Raw genomic sequence first — 19,822 nt, forward strand, 5'->3', positions numbered from 1 at the left:
GTGATACATGGCTGTTTTATGAATTTCTCTGTGGAAATCATTCCTATTCCTCATTTCGAAGTTATGAAATTCTCTGTTTAATGCAGAAAATTCCTTGTGTTCTTTTAAGAAACATATGCTTTCATATATGTATAAGGATGGTAGTGTCGTGATTTTTAATTCTTTGAAAGCATACCTACAAGAGTCTCTATATCCTATACCTTTTATTATTCTGACTGCCTTCTTTTGTAGTCTAAATGAATGTTTTGTTAGGCTGTTGTTCCCCCAAAACTGTACACCATATCTTAATAAACTGTGCACAAATGAGAAATAAACACATAACACTGTTTTAATATTACATGAGCTTTTAAGCATTCTAAGTATATAACATGTTTGACTTAATTTTTTATTCAATGATGTTACATGCTTTTCCCATCTTAAGTGTTCATCAAACCATACTCCCAAGAATTTAGTGTATGATGCTTGTTCAGTCTTACACTTACCCAATTCTACTGTAAGGTTAGTTTTTATTTTATTTCTAATATGTTTGAAGCTGATCCATGTTGTTTTTTTGGCATTCACAATGAGTCTGTTTTCATTAAACCATCTGTCTGCTTCGTCTGTTGCTAATGTGACTTTTTCCTGTAAGTCAGCAAACAGTACTGCCTCTGCTTCAGATAGTTGACTTGGTAGGTCATTGATAAATATTAAAAACAATAATGGCTCTAATACAGATCCCTGGGGTACTCCGTACAAAACTCTCTCGAATCTTGATGAATATGTCCTATCTGCATGGCTTATCTCCACCTTCTGATACCTGTCCGACAGACATGATTCAAACCATTTGTGGGCAACTCCACGTATCTCATAGGCATATAACTTCCTATGGTCGATGACATAAAAGCCTTTGATAAGTCTAAAAACAATCCACAATTTAATTCCTTTCTATTTATGGGATTTAGAACAAGTTGCAAAAAATTGAAGATAGCTGTTGCAGTTGATTTATTTTTTACGGAAACTATTTTGCGCATTAACCAATATTCTAGTCTTAATAAGAAATTTGTATAGTCTATGATACATTATGCTTTCTATTATTTTTGAGAAACCTGACAACATTGATAAAGGCCTAAAGTTACTAACATCATATTTATCACCATTCTTGTAAAGTGGCTTTATAATTGACATTTTAAGTTTTCATGGAAACATCCCTGTCTTAAAAGATTCATTTATAATTTTAGTGAGATGTGAGGCTATGTTTCTTGCACTTTGCTTAATGAATTTGTCAGGAATCCCATCACACCCACAGGACATTTTATTTTTTAACTTATTTATAGCATTTAGTAACTCTGATTCAGTTACTGGATAAAGGAACATCGTCATGTCATTCACAGGGATTTTTACCTTGCTATTGGAATTGCATTAGTTTTAATTAAATTTATGGATATACACTCCTGGAAATTGAAATAAGAACACCGTGAATTCATTGTCCCAGGAAGGGGAAACTTTATTGACACATTCCTGGGGTCAGATACATCACATGATCACACTGACAGAACCACAGGCACATAGACACAGGCAACAGAGCATGCACAATGTCGGCACTAGTACAGTGTATATCCACCTTTCGCAGCAATGCAGGCTGCTATTCTCCCATGGAGACGATCATAGAGATTCTGGATGTAGTCCTGTGGAACGGCTTGCCATGCCATTTCCACCTGGCGCCTCAGTTGGACCAGCGTTCTTGCTGGACGTGCAGACCGCGTGAGACGACGCTTCATCCAGTCCCAAACATGCTCAATGGGGGACAGATCTGGAGATCTTACTGGCCAGGGTAGTTGACTTACACCTTCTAGAGCACGTTGGGTGGCACGGGATACATGCGGACGTGCATTGTCCTGTTGGAACAGCAAGTTCCCTTGCCGGTCTAGGAATGGTAGAACGATGGGTTCGATGACGGTTTGGATGTACCGTGCACTATTCAGTGTCCCCTCGACGATCACCAGTGGTGTACGGCCAGTGTAGGAGATCGCTCCCCACACCATGACGCCGGGTGTTGGCCCTGTGTGCCTCGGTCGTATGCAGTCCTGATTGTGGCGCTCACCTGCACAGCGCCAAACACGCATACGACCATCATTGGCACCAAGGCAGAAGCGACTCTCATCGCTGAAGACGACACGTCTCCATTCGTCCCTCCATTCACGCCTGTCGCGACACCACTGGAGGCGGGCTGCACGATGTTGGGGCATGAGCGGAAGACGGCCTAACGGAGTGCGGGACCGTAGCCCAGCTTCATGGAGACGGTTGCGAATGGTCCTCGCCGATACCCCAGGAGCAACAGTGTCCCTAATTTGCTGGGAAGTGGCGGTGCGGTCCCCTACGGCACTGCGTATGATCCTACGGTCTTGGCGTGCATCCGTGCATCGCTGTGGTCCGGTCCCAGGTCGACGGGCACGTGCACCTTCCGCCGACCACTGGTGACAACATCGATGTACTGTGGAGACCTCACGCCCCACGTGTTGAGCAATTCGGCGGTACGTCCACCCGGCCTCCCGCATGCCCACTATACGCCCTCGCTCAAAGTCCGTCAACTGCACATACGGTTCACGTCCACGCTGTCGTGGCATGCTACCAGTGTTAAAGACTGCGATGGAGCTCCGTATGCCACGGCAAACTGGCTGACACTGACGGCGGCGGTGCACAAATGCTGCGCAGCTAGCGCCATTCGACGGCCAACACCGCGGTTCCTGGTGTGTCCGCTGTGCCGTGCGTGTGATCATTGCTTGTACAGCCGTCTCGCAGTGTCCGGAGCAAGTATGGTGGGTCTGACACACCGGTGTCAATGTGTTCTTTTTTCCATTTCCAGGAGTGTATTTGTGAAATGTTTGGCTATCTGAAGTGGGTCCTTAACAGTTTTGCCCCCACTTTTAAATTGGTAAGGAATTATATTTTTCCTCAGAAAAAAAGTCATGGATTTGCTATCCAATTCTTCCATTTAAATTATGATTTTTCAGATGAATAAAATATTCCAAAGTGACCCCCCCCCCCCAAGGGGGGGTGCAATGCGTCCCCAAGTGAGGACATTGTCTTCAAGTGGGTGCAGTATAATCCGAAAGATCAAAGGATTTTATTTGATTTTATTTCACTGAAGTAGATAAATTACACCAATGAAACATTTGTATAACAATTGGAATCCACGATATCCAATGTCTTATGGCAGTAGACGATCCACTCTATTATTTGGATAAAAGTGTATGGGGCCTGAAGATGCCAAAATGAATTGCTGAAACCAGTTGCTTTCAGAATAAAATAAAATATCTTAAAGTATATGGCTGTTTGTGAAGTTTATTGACATTGAAAAATTCATTTCATGTCAATTTTGAGGTGGGCACAAGGCCGTATAGATTTTTTCAGTGCCTACATGATGGAAAATGCTTCGGGTTGCAAAACCAGCTAAAAACTGTGAAAATGGCTGTCAAAAATCGTGTTTAGTTTCAAAAGCAGCTAACTGCATGTTGTCTTCAGGTGCAAAGCCCGCTAAATGCCCAATAGGCATGGCTGTCACACTGCCATGTCTGGATGCAAAGCTCATGAACAGATATCAGACTCACCATTCTGGACATTCAAAGCTACCTTTCAGTCTGTTACTATTAGAATGGATATTTTTCTTTTTGAGGTTTAGGTTGGCTCTGCTGTAACAAATTCATATGCAACTATAACATTATCACTGCCAATGCACTATCGTTTGGATGGGAAGAGTGTTTCGTGATTATCTCAGTATCACTTATTATCTAGTTAGTGGGCTTTGCATCTAAGCTACTCAGCTTTCAATATACCATATGATATAAAACATGTAACATTACCTACATCATTATCCTCTTGTTCAAAATTATTCCCAGGATCATTGGATAGATTGTCAGTTTCAGATGAATTAAGGAGCTCTGTAACTTTTTTTCTGTAAGTGGCCTTCGTCTATCTTGGACTTGGGGCAATGTGAAATCACCGTAAGATGACTAAAAAGACAGCGAAATAATGTCCTAACCTTCTATACTATTACAATGTTTCAATCACAATGTCCTAATTTGGAGACACTTACCTTTTGATCTGAAAGACGCTTTTAGTTTTCACCTTCAAGAATGCACCTTCTACGCACAAATAAACTTTTTTACATAAACTCAGAAGGTATTAACCGGCTGATGGGAGGTACAAAGATTACAGGGAAGTGTTCATGGAGACTAAGCACATTCAGTTTTGTTTTGTGCTACCACAGATTGACAGGAGATGTCAACACTGTTCTCAAATAAACTCTCTGCTTGTGACAATGTAAGTACAAAAATCAAAAATGGTATAATTCAATGAATTTTAATATATTAATCACTTATTTAGTATGTGCTTATATGATGTACCATGACTGAAAGGGTTAAGATAATTCCTGAGATCTCTGTAAGATTTTAGTGAAAGCAGAAAGAATGAGACCTACTTTATTCTTCTAGCTTCAGTAAAACTGTACTGTATATTAAACTAGGTGGACAGTATTGAAATATAATCTTGGTTCTCAAGTCATGTCATTTCAAGTAAAACACTCAAGCTTACAATGGCTGTTCTCCATTATCATTGTGAGGAGTAAAAGACCACTGACTTCTACAGCTGCCACACTTTTCCACTTATATAGGTATGACTGCAGCAACTGGCACCAATCAGAGAGATCCGAAGCAATTAGTGCATCGAAGGTGAATTGGATAGATCATAGCAAGCCTGCCCTGCCACGGAATCCGAATAAGAGGTGACACGAGGGGCTGGCGTCACATTTGAAACTGCCACTCAGCCTCCCTACAACAGTCAAGTATCCATCTTTGACATCCTAACTTGCTACATGTTGCTTCTCAGAATGCAGAAATGCAGCTGGATTAGCCTCTTCTGCCAATCCACAAAGCATCCTTCATCAGTGGCACCTGAAAGCATTTGCAATGTCTCCCTTGTTATAACCATTCCCTCTGAATTTAGTCTTAAGTGCTGCAATTCAGACTGCTTATGACCTGCCTGCCACTCAACTAAAACATCCAAGAATGTTAGTTTGTCATCCTTCTCCATATCAGTAGTAAATTTACTGTTGAAATGGACACTGTTCATATGACCAATGAACTGTCGCAGTGCATTTTCACTGTGAGGTCATGTAAGAAAGATGTCATTAGTGTAACATAAGAAGCAAGATGGAAGCAGCATTGCAGAGTTCAGAGCCTGCTCCTCAGAGTGACTGCTAGAGACAGTGATGATCTGTGCCATCTGTCATCTCATAATATTCATCGCCATACAAGATTTCAGTCTATAGCAAAGCAATGGACACTGATCAATACTTCAGTGCCAATAGTTTTCAGCAGCCTGTATGAAACCTAGAGTCTGAATTGCAACACCTGAGACGCACATTTAGAGAGAATAGGTACAGCAATGAGTTTTTGCAAATGCTCTCAGATGCCACCAATAAAGGACACTTTGTGGATCAGCAGATGGGGCCAAGCTAGCTGCTTTCCTGCCATACTGTGGGCCAATGGGCAACACATTAGTACAGGGACTGTGGAGGCATGGACTGAGACCAGTGTTCCAGCCCAACCCCAGGACATGAGATGTGCTCTCCACATACCAGATGTGTATGGTGACTTTGCACAGTTGTGGAGTGTTGCACAGAGTACAAGCAACAAGCAACATATTGAGCAAAGGGAACTTGTTAAGTCCAGAAACAATTTTAACAGAGATCAGGGGTACACACTTAACACGATGTGGGGACAGGCTTTGTACATCAGAGGGGCGGGGGGAGGGGAGGAAGCTAAACGGCTGCTTGACTCTTGCAGGAAAAGTGAGAGTAGCACTTTAAAATTGTTGTACCCTCTTCTTGGTGGTCTCTGTCACATATGCTTGCAGTTCACAAGTTGATATTTTGGCTGTCAGCAAGTTCAGCTTGTGTCACAGCTCCTTGTACCTTATAATGTTATAGACTGGTCCAAAAATGGTTCAAATGGCTCTGAGCACAATGGGACTTAACATCTGAGGTCATCAGTCCCCTAGAACTTAGAATTGCTTAAACCTAACTAACCTAAGGACATTACACGCATCCATGTCCGAGGCAGGATTCGAACCTGCGACCGTAGCAGTCGCGCAATTCCAGACTGAAGCGCCTAGAACCGCTCAGCCATAATGGCTGGCTATAGACTGGTGTATTACCAGTTTTCTCATCCTGGCCTTTAACATCTTGTGTAGTGGCATAGATCCAATCATCGCTCCACATTCACTAGTGCCTGTGGTGCATTGTCGTATTTTCAGTAAGTGTCTAGGATGTGGACCATCCCCCAATAAGCAGTGTATAGTTCCCTTAGTCAGAAGAAAATATGACATTCTTGATCTTTCTTTTATGTTAGGAAGGAACTGATGAGTTCTGATCTCATATTTCCTTTCATTCTCTATGAATTCATGTTTTCATTTTCTTATCTCATTTACCCTATCATATGTGCGCTTTATGAGCCAGTACTCCGCATCTCTGTTCATTATGACTAGGTCAAGTGGTAGTGCATGCACAGGACTACACTTCTCTGTGATCACCTAAGAACCTGTGCTGTCTTTATCTTTGTGGCTCTATGAGCCCATATGCTCGACCTGTAGCCCTCAACAGTAATTTAAGATTGCATTATGGTAGACTCATATTGCACATAGAGGCAGCTGATGACTTCTTTGGCCAATTGCTATTTTGTTCAGAATTTTAATGCCTCTAAGGTAAATGATTTCTACATGTGCATTAAAGTTTTGTTTCTTGTCATTGTTTATACTTAGGTTCTATTCTCTTCACAGGTTGGTCATTTATTCCGATTGTGGGGTTTCTTGATCTTGAAAACATTCGTATTAGTAATACATAAACTGTTAATTGTATGCTATTACTGCTGGTTTACTTTCTACACATCATTTACTAATTGTTTCAAGAACTTACCTGATATTTTCCTCAAATTTACTCCTTGTGTTGGCAAATACTATAATTAGCAGATCTTCTATGTAATCATATTATGAAGCTGATTCTGTTATTGACAAATTGCCTATTAGCTTCTGTCTCGGGTTCTTTGGCCGACATTCATCTAATGATTTTACTGTCATGATTCTGTAATTGCTCTATGCCAATATCCTAAAGCTCTGGACCACAAACAGATGATACAATGTTCTTTCGGGGCATTCTAGTTTCACTTGCCCACCTGTGCAGTAATCTCATAGGCTTTCAGGAGACATCAGGGACAGTCCATCTGCTCAGTCTTTTGAACAGGGCAGGCCACCATAAATTAACGAATGCCTCAGCTATATAAGTCAGTATGCCTGTAAAATACTAGTCATCTCATGTGTTCACAGTATGCATTATGTGATTTACTGCATCCTCAGTAGATTAGAGTTTACTGATAGTGTATAGCAGTAGGCTCCTGTCAATTATCTGTCCATGATCCCTCAGGTGGTGGCACAGAAACGTTTCCTGTACTTCAGCTAGAGCATTTACCAAACAAATTGGTCCTTTAATGTTTTATGGATCTTTGTCTTCTCCCTTTTTTAGTATAATAACATTCATCATTTTCCAGATTCTAGGCCCTACAAGAGACATTTGTGTAATAACTGTTAAATATGGAACAATTTGGTCTATTAGCTAGTGCAACACTTCTTCTATCTTCTTTATCTTCATTATTGGCAGCTTTACTTCTTCCTGGGCAAATGGAATAACAATTCTATTATTCACATGCTCCTCTAATAATTCAGAGTGAAAATACTGATGGTTCTCCGTGCCTTCCATCATTGTGTCATCTGGCATTAGTGTTCTCAGTAGGTATTGTATTCATGTCTCCCTATCTGACATTATTGTGCCATCAGATTGTCTCAAGGTTCATTATACAGTTGGTGACTGAACGTTGTTTGTTACAGGTTCGTATGGGAAACCCCAAATATCAGCTGCCATTTGGTCCTTGACACATGCCTCCCATTTTTCTACTCTTGTTAGGTGTAATAGTTTTTTATATTGTTGTTTGACTGCTCAATAGGCACTCAGCAGTCATCATCATTCTGTTTTCCTCAAGGATCCCTGGAAGTTTCTTCTCACCTGCCTTGCTGTGCATGTTAAATACTGTAGGGTGAGACTCCAGTAAATTTTAAATCCTTTTGACTTTCTGACAAATGTTGGGATTGCCTTGGTCTTGTGCATTCTGCAATGCTCGCACCAGTGCGTTAGTTTTGGTATCGACAGCAAATCTGCTTCCTTCCAGTGGCTGCATCTTGAATTTTACATTTAAACATTCCCAATTGGATTTGCATAGAATATATATTGCCTTGGACTGGATCTTAGTACCCAAGTCAATATCTGTGGCTATAATTATGAAATAAATGAGATTATGGTCACTTGTAAATCTGTCACAGTCCTCCTTGTTTCAAATGTCGTCACTGACTTTTGAGATTGTGAGGGTGACATTTATATTTGTTGCAACACTTGCCTGATTTTGGAAATTAGGCAGGTTGAGTGGCCTATTCATGACATTAAGTCCAAGTTCTTATATAGAGTCTTGAAGGCTGAGTCCTATCTGTTATTCTGCTATGCCACAATGTTGATTTCACTTTTGCACCTATTATGAAAATGTTTCAGTCATGTCAACCCAGTATTGCTGGCATTTTATCTCCTGACCATTTTGGAAATATTGATTAGTTATGTAAAATTATCCTAAGGCAGTCATTATTTCTGTCATCACCACATGTTCATTGCACCATTGATGTATCCTTGTTATTGTTATATTTTTATCCAGCACCGCAGTGGCAGCCGCTAGATGATTGTAATCTGTGCCATATGTGGCATATGAGGTAAAGCCCCATTCCTGTAATATGGCTCCTATATGTGGAGGTCCACTCTTCTAACACTTTCAAAAGTTCTTGAATCACTATGGTGCTGCATGCTCATTTACCTGGTCAATTTTAATCATTTGTCTGTTCCCTATAGCCATTATGGTGAGAGCTGATTTTAGGAAAAAAATAAAGGATGGAAGATTGGGTTTAACATCTCATCAACATCGAAGTCATTAAAGATATGGCACAAGCTTGGATTGTGTCAAGGATGAGAAAAGAAATCAGCTGTGCCCTTTCATATGAACCATGCCAGCATCTGCCTGTTACAATTCAGGGAAATCATGGGAAAGCTAACTCTGGATGGCCAGACACTGGTCTGAACCATTTACCATCTGAATATGAGTCCAGTGTACTAACCACTGTGCCATATCATTTGGAGTTGATTTTGGGTTTAACATCCCATCAACATCGAAGTCATTAAAGATGGAGCACAAGCTTGGATTGTGTCAAGGATGATGCTATGGAAACTCAGTGAGCACACACCAATGGAGCCATTCTCATCTATGATCATATAAAATTTGGCTATGTGTCATCTCTAACTGCTTGTAAGGATGCTTGATATCAGGTGTCTCCTGCCTCCTCTTAAAGATCACATCAAGCGGTCTGTGTTTGTAGGCAAGTTTTTGACACTGAGTTGAATATGATCAACGGGGTGGATCACAATTAATAATGAAAACTCAGATGTATGAACATATATGATAAGACAAGCAAAAATATTCCAGTAAACATTAGTGAGTCCACAGATCAGATCAGCTAGCTGACCAGTGAATGACTAATCAGACTGCAATGGGAAAAGATGACTCAGACAATTATTCACTGAAAAACTCAGATATCAGCAATGAGACACCAGAGTTCACTCATTCTGAGTCATTGGAAAGAAGTGCAGTGTTTTCCCTCCAATAGTATAGGCTGTTTCCACCCACTGGAACTTATTATTTCCACCAGCAAATCTCTTTCATTCCTGAATTTCGCCATATTCCACCTAAGTGTCTAAAATACCACCCTAAACATTTTGAATTGGTTCCCTGGCACCATATAAGCATGCTGCACTAGTCGCATCAAGGAAACACCTTGGTAATACCATGTAACACAAGTCTACTCTCAACAGTGACTGCAATTCACCAAGCAATTGAAATCAAAACTTTCTTCATATATGCTGTACCAATTTGAAGCTCCTCATTAAAGATTACAGCACATAGCTTTAACAAACTGCAAGTAATTGATTGCTACATTTCAGCCAATGTTCCAAAACACCCCAGACATTTCCTTTAAGATTGCGTCATTTATGAGGCCAATCGAGGTGTAATAGGAAGTCTTAGTGTTCGTCAAACACACTATGTGTTCAGCTCTGTGAACACAGCTGTTGTCCATCTTGGAAGACAGAATTATCCATCATGAATGAGTCAGTCCAAGTTATGGCCTGACCCATGCCCTACACACACTATGGGTTGAATGACTCATTTGGTGATTGGCAAACTCAACACCTTGCATCATTTTATAAAAAAGCAAAATCATAACTTGTCACACCACACTGCATGCCTCTATTTAGGTGCTAGCCAATTTCTGTGTTGTTTGTCCCACTGAAGCCATGCCACTTTCGCTGTGAGCCATGCTGCGCAACCGCAAATGTCCTATACATGCAGCTCTTTGCGGTGTTCACTCAGAAGTTGCTTGAGCTGGACCTGCATTCACTGACAATAGCAATTTCTGTTGAGTCTGAAACTGATTATCACTGAAAAGGCGTGATAATCATCTCAGGTCCCTTTTGGTTAGGATATTTTTAAGACGGCTGTTCTTATGCAGTGTCACATGGCTCCGAGTGGTACACCATTCCTTGTAGACAAGTTGGACAGTCTGTCTGAGACACCAACAAAATGGGCAACATGATACACTGCTTGGTTATAGGCACATCCAAACAACACAGCTCCTTTCTACCATTCTGTCATGCCTCCATGTGAAAACCATCTCATTCCACTAACTCCATACAGCCAACCAACACAAGCACTCCACTTCACTGTTATGACTTATGTAAGTGGTGCAGTGTGATATGAGTGCTTGGTATCAGTTCTGTGCCATGCACAGCCCTCTCAAATGACCAGAGTTCTCTTTGAAGGGGACAACTAATATTTTGTCTGGAAAGTTTATCTCTTCATAAGCATAACACAGATTGTGTCCAGTATCATCTCAGGTGGCAAACCATTACTGAGGTTATACAGTAGATGAAACAGAGACCTCAAATTAGTTTTCACACAATCTCTGTCAGTTTTCATTACTAATTACCATAAGCCTACATTCTGTATTCAAATTTTGCACTTGGGTGCTTCCAGCACCTCTCTGAGCTTGGCACCTCAGTGGTTACTTGTGTCACTAGGGCCATAAACCAGCCTAGACTAAACTTGTTTTAAACTTATGTGTTTCTCATAATCCAAATTTTGCAAAAAATGATGTTACCCAATTTGAATGGAGATGGAAAACTATTCTGAATTCCACCAACTGTCATATGAAGTCTGTATGTTCGAGCCCCGAGATTGATTGCACTGAGACTATGCATGTACATGCATGTTGGTTCCAAACGGTTTTCTGCCTACCTCCTTACTGTTTTGGAAAGATCATCCAGATCTGGATGATTTCAGTCACCAACAGAATCCCTGATGTCGATGCCACAGTGACCACAGCCTAAGTCAGTATGCATAGTCTGTGGAAGAGTAACCCCTCAAGTATTGTCATCAGTATCCTCTTCAGAGTCCTTCAGGTTTAAGATGAAGGCTTTTGTTATTTATAAATGAATCCAGCAGGGGATCAACATTGTTTGCAATCTTCATGCAATGTGTGTCCACAGATCATAACAGCTAGTCGACAAGTAAATGAGTAATCATCAAGCAGTTGAAAAAAAAAAAAAAAAAAACTTTAGTCGTATCAAGGAAACACCATGCTAATATCAACTAACACAACATCTACCTTTCATAATGGCCTCATTTCAACTAGGAAGATAATCACAAATTTCTTCAGATGTGCTATATCCAGCCGAAGCCAATCATTAATGATTACAGCACATAGATTTACCTAACTGCAAGTAACTGATTGCCACATTTCAGCCACTATTCCAAAACGTCTCAGACATTTTCTTTAAGGTCATGTGGTTTATCAGGCCAATTGAGATGTGATAGGATGCTTTAGTTTTTTCAGACAAATGTATGTGTTCAGTCCTGTGAACGCAGCTGTTGTTTATCTTTGAAAACAGAATTACCCATCACCCATCACACAAAAGTAGAAGAAAGGGCAACACTTGGTCTCAGTGACTGTTGAAATAAACATACTCATTCGTATTTATGGTAATCTGATTGAGTCAGTGCAAGTCATGGCCTGACCTATATCCTGCGCATACTGTGGCTTGAATGTCTCGTTGGTTGATTGGTGTACTCCACATCTTGCATCATTTTATAAAAAGGCAAAATAGTAAATTGTCATACTTTAATGCATGCCTCCACTTAGCTGCTGTCCAGTTTCTGTGTTGTTTGCCCCATTGAAGACATGCCACTTTAATTTTCACTGTGAGCCGTAGTGCTTGACACCAAATGTCCATTACATGCAGCTCTTTTCACGGAGTTCACTCACAAATTGCTTGAGCTGGAGCTGCATTTACTGACAATAGCAATTTCTGTTGGGTCTGAAACTAATTGTCACTGAAATGGCACCATAATCATCTCAGGTCCCTGGCAGTTAGGTTATTTTTAAGACATCTGTTCTTGCGCTTGTTGCGTGGCTCCAAGTGGCACACCACTTCTTGTAAACATGTTGGACAGTCTGCCCTGAGTCACCAACAAAATGGGCAACTTCAAACACAGTTTGGTTATGGGTGCATCAAAATACAATAGCTCCTTTCTGCTGTTCTGTCATGCCTCCATATCAAACCATGTCATTAAGCTAATTCCATAGTGCCAACCGACACAAGCACACCACTTAACTGTTATGACCGAGGTAAGTGGTGGACTGCTTGGCACCATTTCTACACCATTTGCAGCCTTCTAAAATGACCACTGTTCTCTTTTAAGGGGGAAATTACTATGACGGTCACCCAGAAAGTAATGCACTGCAGTTTTTTCTTCTACAATTCTTTATTGAACATAATGAGAATTACATACAAAAGAATGGTGTTTTTATCTACACACCCTGTTTTTCCACATAATCTCCATCCCTTCCTCCAGTACAAAACAAGGGCTTGTATGCCCTGTCAGTACCAATCATTGTCGTGGTGGCGGAGTCAGTGCTTCACTGCATGAATCACCTCCTCAGCATCCTCAAAATGCCTTCCACGAATAGCATCCTTTAATGGCCCAAACAAATGGAAGTCTGAGAGGGTGAGTTCAGGTGTGTCAGGTGTGACAACTATGGATGGTCTCCCCGACTGTTACAAATCGTGGAGCTCCACCAAACCACCTTCTGATGACCTCACCCCCCACCCCCTGCCAAGTGACTAACTGTACTTCTGTTGACAGCATATGCTCCATAGACTTTGCACAAGTGTTTGTGAATATTGCGAATATTTTCCACAGTTTCTTTCTCTGCAGTGAGAAATTCAATGACGGCATGCTGCTTGCAATTTGTATTACCTACAGATGCCATTTTGAAAGTGTCCTGCAGCTACGCTACCTGTCAGGAGCGACAGAAACTTGGTGGGCTCACTCAGGAGACTTCAAATAACACATACATAACATTTCCCATTTGTAGCATTGTGTTCAGCAGAGAAAAAAAAAAGTGATACATTACTTTCTGGGCAACCCTTGTATTTCGCCAGGTGAGCTTATATTTTTGTAAGGGTAACACAGGTTGTGTCCAGTATCAACTCAGGTGGCAAATTGCTAGGGGGGTGTACACCAGGTGTAACAACAGCCTTAAATTAATTTTCAGACTTTCTCAGTACGGCACAATATCTAGTGTCCTTGTATTTGCTCACACTATAAGCAGCTGTTCTGCACGAGGAATGCTGTTCTATGTTGTGGCCCTTCTAGGCCCCAGAAGGTTGTGGTATTGGGCAGTTATCACTGGAGGGAAGTTTATCTCACTGCAGTCATCTAATTTATGAATGCCTTGTGCAAGGTAGGCATCACATATGCCTGACAACATATTATGCATTACAATTCTGAGTTCTGGATATTAAGGATACAAACCACGAGCTTGTTTCATAAACACAGGGGTTCATTGGACTAAAAATAATAAGTAAACAGAAGCACCAATGCAGTAAAAAAGTTATGATGTGCTTGCTCTTAATTGAAGGACTTTTATTTTTAATCTGAGGGATTACAGCCATATGAAAGAAGAGGACATGGTACTGGGCCTCCTCAACTAACCTATCACTCATTAAACTTTTGTGTTAGGCATTGTGTCCAGTAATAAACAGCATGCGTTAAATTATCCTGTGAAGTGCATGGCCCTACGAATCATGTCAGCCACAGTTGCTGCCCATATATTGGAACTAAAGCAAATCTGATACCTTGCTTCCATGACTGCTTGAAGATTTGCATCTGCCCATGCATGAATGTTATGATAATGAGTTATCTCACTCTGTATGAATCTTGCTTCATCCATAAATAAATTGAAAACTGTGAACTGTGGATCTTGAATGCTCACATTGGCTGAACTGTATCTGGTATTGTGGTCTTGTCCCGACAGCTTGCACATGCTCTAAATGATATAGATAAATCATCTGCTCATGCAGAATTGGCCATGCAAGAGTCTAGTTCATGCCTTCAACAGCTGTGTCTCTTTGCACACTTATTTCATGTTCATCACCATATTCATCATGCAAAGTGTGTAAGTTTGTTGTGCTCTCTCAACCTTGTTACAAATGATCCTATGTCTGCAAGTTTCTGGAATAGTTTGCTCAACATTTCATCAGATGAAATGCACCATTAAAGATTTCACTTTCATGATACTTGCCTGTCAATTAAAATAATGGGTTTAACCTTAAAATACCATGTCTGCCATCTCCTGCTTGGAATGATAGGACTCTATTCTACGTTGTTCACACTTCATGACTGGGTGATTTTGCAGACCAGGTGAGGTGCCATGGGATGCCTGAGTTCTTGTCAAATCAAGAAGATATGCATGAGGTCATGCAAACATGGCTATTGTACTGGAAGATGTGGGTGCCAACAAGATACTCATTGTGGAGATTTAGATGATAGGGCAACAGTTGGTCACTGAGAATGTTGAAATAAACATCCCATTTCATTTACATGGTAACTTGAATGATTGGCCCAAGTCAAGGTACAAAAAACGCCACTAAAATACCAGAGAACCATCTCCAGGCTGAACAACAGCTTCTGCATCTTGTAGATTAAATGCCTCATTGAACAGCATGCCGAGGCAAAACCACAACTTGTGATACCACATTATATGCCTCCAGTCAGTTACTTGTCTAGTTTCTGAGCTATTTGGTCAATTCAAGATGAGCAGCTTTACGTGCTGCTGCAAGCCATGGCCTTTTGAAAGGTACCACACTCATAATGTCCATAATATGCTGTTCCTTTCACCATGTTCACTAGGAAACCAGTTAAGATGGAACTGCATTCACTGACAGTGCCAATTCCTGTCATTTTTTAAATAAACAGTCATTGATAAGATGTAGCAAGTATCTCCCGTCCCTGATGATTAGAATATTTTTAAGAACACTGCTCTTACACCACATTACATGGCTACAAATGGTACACCCCTCCTTATAGACATGGACAGTCTGCATCAATTTACCAACAAACCAGACAACTTCACACACGTTGTGGTCGTGGGCACTTCTAAACATGACAGCTCCTTTCTGCCACTCTGTCAAATCCCTATGTATACCCATCCTACTATGCAATTTCTATACAACTGACAGGCACATATCATACATGAACTCACTGCCATAATGTACATCAGGGGTGAGTGGTCATGAGCTCCCAGTTCTACAGTAAGTAGTGTGCTTCAGTGTGACCAGTCTGCTCTTTAATGTGGTGAGTATTATTTTGTCTGGTGAATTTATTTGCAGAAAACTTAGGCTGCATACAGTATTATCTCAGGGAACAAAGCACTAATGGTGGCTTCAATAAACATTCAATCAGTTACAAATAAAATGTGTGTTGCATAGAGAACAGTATGGAAAGAAATATCAGAAGAGTAGTTACACCACTATTATCATGGAAAGTGAAATCTTCTTCAGACTTTGTGCCGTCTTCAGCCAATAGATGCTATAGTGTTGTGTGATGGACCCTCAGTTTCCTGCACATGTTTCTTCTCAGCTGAAGCTTCTGACAACAAAAACAGAATTTTCAGTAATTGCAAATAGTTTTGTCTAGGCTGATGAGGATCCACATGCTACTGTTATAAAGAGCTGTTACTGATGGGTAACCATAGTCTGTGACTGGTTTATAGATTAATACCTGTTTATAAAGCAAGGTGGTGCAGTGGCCAATTCACTGAACTCACAGTCTGGAAGATGGTGGTCCAAAACCTCATCTGACTGTCCAGATTTTTTGCAGTTTCCCTAAATCACGTAAGGAAAATTCTAGAATGGTTCCTTTGAAAAGTATATGGGTGATTTTCTTCCTCAGTCCAAGCATGTGTTCCAAATATAATGATCTTTTCTTTAAAGGGATGTTATGCCCTAATGTTCATGCCTTTTATTGTATCTTCTTGCTCTTCTCTGTGCTGCAACCATTTATACTGTGTTACTGAGTAACATGCTCCTAACATTGTTGATAGAAACCTCACATGACCCTTATGCATCATGTAGCTTGTATGTGATAGAGCTCAGCTTAGTTTGGCCATGAACACCTGTGTCAGATGTTCCTTGAGAGTTATATAGTTCCATGACCATCTCATTCATTTGATCAAACTCCACTTGATTACTACATCTGTATCTATGTGCATACTCCGCAAACCATTGTAAAGTGCATGGCAAAGGGTACATCCCATTGTATCAGATATTACAGAGTTTTCCCATTCCATTCATGTATGGTGCACAGAAAGAATAATTATTTAAATGCCTCTGTGCATGCTATAATTAATCTAATCTTGTACTCACTGTCTCTATGGGAGGCAGAAGTATCACTTTCTTCAGCATCTCTGTGACACTCCCACATGTATGAAATAAACTTGTGACCATTCAAGCTTCCCTTCCCTGTACATATTCAATATTTCTTTTTAGACCTATTTGCACAGGCCCCACAGACTTGGGAAATATTCTAGGGTGGGTAACAAGAGTGATTTGTAGACTGATTGCATTTCCCCAGTATTCTACCAAAAAACTGAAGTATAGCAGCTGATTTACCCGTGACTGGACCTACATGATCATTCCATTTCATATTCCTACAAAGTGTTACACCCTGGTATTTGTATGAGTTGATTGATTTCCACTCTGACTCACTGATACTATAGTCATAGAATACGACTTTTTTCATTTTGTGAACTGCACAATTTTACATTTCTGAACATTTAAAGCAAATTTCCAGTTTTTGCACCACTTTGAAATCTTATCAAGACTGACTGAATATTTAAGCAGCTGCACTTCATTATAGTTAACTACATCATCTGCAAAAAGTATGAGGTTAATATTAATATTTTCTGCAAGGTTACTAATATACAACATAAACAGCAAAAGTTTCAACACACTCCCCTGGGACATGCCAAAAGTTACTTCTATACCTGCTGATGATGCTCCATCCAAGATAACTTGCTGCGTTCTTCCTGCCAAGAAAACCTCCATTCAGCCACAGATTTCTCTTGATACTTCATATGATTGAACTTTTGATAATAAATGTAGATATGGTACAAGGTCAAATGCTTTTCAGAAATCAATAAATACAGCATCCAGATTGCCTTGATCCAAAGCTTTCAGTGTGTCATGTTGGAAAAGTGGGAGTTGGGTTGATCAGTGATTATGGAATCCATGATGACTGGTAGGGAGCAGGTCACTCTGTTAGGGATATCTTACTATGTTTGACCTGACAATACATTATAAGATTCTACAACAAATCAACATCAAGGGTACTGGATGGTAGTTTTGTGTTTTTTGTAGATCACTTGTACCGTCCTTCTTATAAACAGGTGCGATCGTTTTGCTTGAGGGATCTATCACAGATTACAGTTAAAGGAGGGGCTTACTCAGCAGAAAATTCAGCATAGAATCTGACTGGGATTCCATCGGTCTCTGGAGCTTTATTCATTTTTAGTGACTTTACTTGTTTCTCAAAATGACTGACACTAATAGTTATTTCACTCATCTTTTCATTGGTACGAGGATTAAAATGGGGGCCATATCTCCTGGATTTTCTTTTGTAAAGAAACAATTGAAAATGTTGTAAAGGATTTAATTTTTGCTTTGCTACCCTCACAGTCCCTCTACCTTACATTTCTGAACATTTAAAGCAAATTGCCAGTCTTTGCACCGCTTTGAAATCTTATTAGCATCTGACTGAATATTTATGCAGCTTGTTGCAAATGGCATTCATTATAGATAATTAGATCCCCCAATCACATGAAAATTTTATGAGGCACGTGAGGAGACTGAAGCCTGTGACATAGTTCAAATAATATCAAGGGTTGTTGGAACATGTACAACAGAACTTTATGCAGTGCTGTAGACGTAGCACCCTGTGCAAGTATTTTTCTTATTTGATTTTACTGGCATTTGGTGTACGTAGCATCCAAGCAGCAATACATCTGATAATTACAATAAATTTACGTTGGTACTTACAGAACACAGAGAGTGACAAACTGACACTATACTGGCAGAACATCAAAGTTGATAGGAGAACAAGGCATGAACACTGAAAATTAATGTTAATATGTAGTCCATGGAGCTTCAATTTGAATCATCATCATCATCATCATCATTTAAGACTGATTATGCCTTTCAACGTTCGGTCTGGAGCATAGCCCCCTTATAAAATTCCTCCATGATCCCCTATTCAGTGCTAACATTGGTGCCTCTTCTGATGTTAAGCCTATTACTTCAAAATCATTCTTAACCGAATCCAGGTACCTTCTCCTTGGTCTGCCCCGACTCCTCCTACCCTCTACTGCTGAACCCATGAGTCTCTTGGGTAACCTTGCTTCTCCCATGCGTGTAACATGACCCCACCATCTAAGCCTGTTCGCCCTGACTGCTACATCTATAGAGTTCATTACCAGTTTTTCTTTGATTTCCTCATTGTGGACACCCTCCTGCCATGGTTCCCATCTACTAGTACCTGCAATCATCCTAGCTACTTTCATATCCATAACCCCAACCTTGTTGATAAGGTAACCTGAATCCACCCAGCTTTCGCTCACATACAACAAAGTTGGTCGAAAGATTGAACGGTGCACAGATAACTTAGTCTTGGTACTGACTTCCTTCTAGCAGAAGAGAGTAGATCGTAGCTGAGCGCTCACTGCATTAGCTTTGCTACACCTCGCTTCCAGTTCTTTCACTATGTTGCCTTCCTGTGAGAATATGCATCTTAAGTACTTGAAACTGTCCACCTGTTCTATCTTTGTTCCTCCTATTTGGCACTCAATCCGTTTATATTTCTTTCCCAGTGACATTACTTTCGTTTTGGAGATGCTAATCTTCATACCATAGTCCTTACATTTCTGATCTAGCTCTAAAATATTACTTTGCAAACTTTCAATCGAATCTGGCATCACAACTAAGTCATCCGCATATGCAAGACTGCTTATTTTGTGTTCACATATCTTAATCTCACCCACCCAGTCTATTGTTTTCAACATATGATTCATAAATAATATGAACAACAGTGGAGACAGGTTGCAGCCTTGTCTTACCCCTGACACTACTCTAAACCATGAACTCAATTTACCGTCAACTCTAACTGCTGCCTGACTATCCATGTAAAGACCTTTAATTGCTTGCAAAAGTTTGCCTCCTATTCCATAATCACATAGAACAGGCAATAACTTCCTC

Source organism: Schistocerca serialis, chromosome 8 (genome assembly GCF_023864345.2).
Source record: "Schistocerca serialis cubense isolate TAMUIC-IGC-003099 chromosome 8, iqSchSeri2.2, whole genome shotgun sequence".
In the NCBI taxonomy this organism is placed as follows: domain Eukaryota; kingdom Metazoa; phylum Arthropoda; class Insecta; order Orthoptera; family Acrididae; genus Schistocerca; species Schistocerca serialis.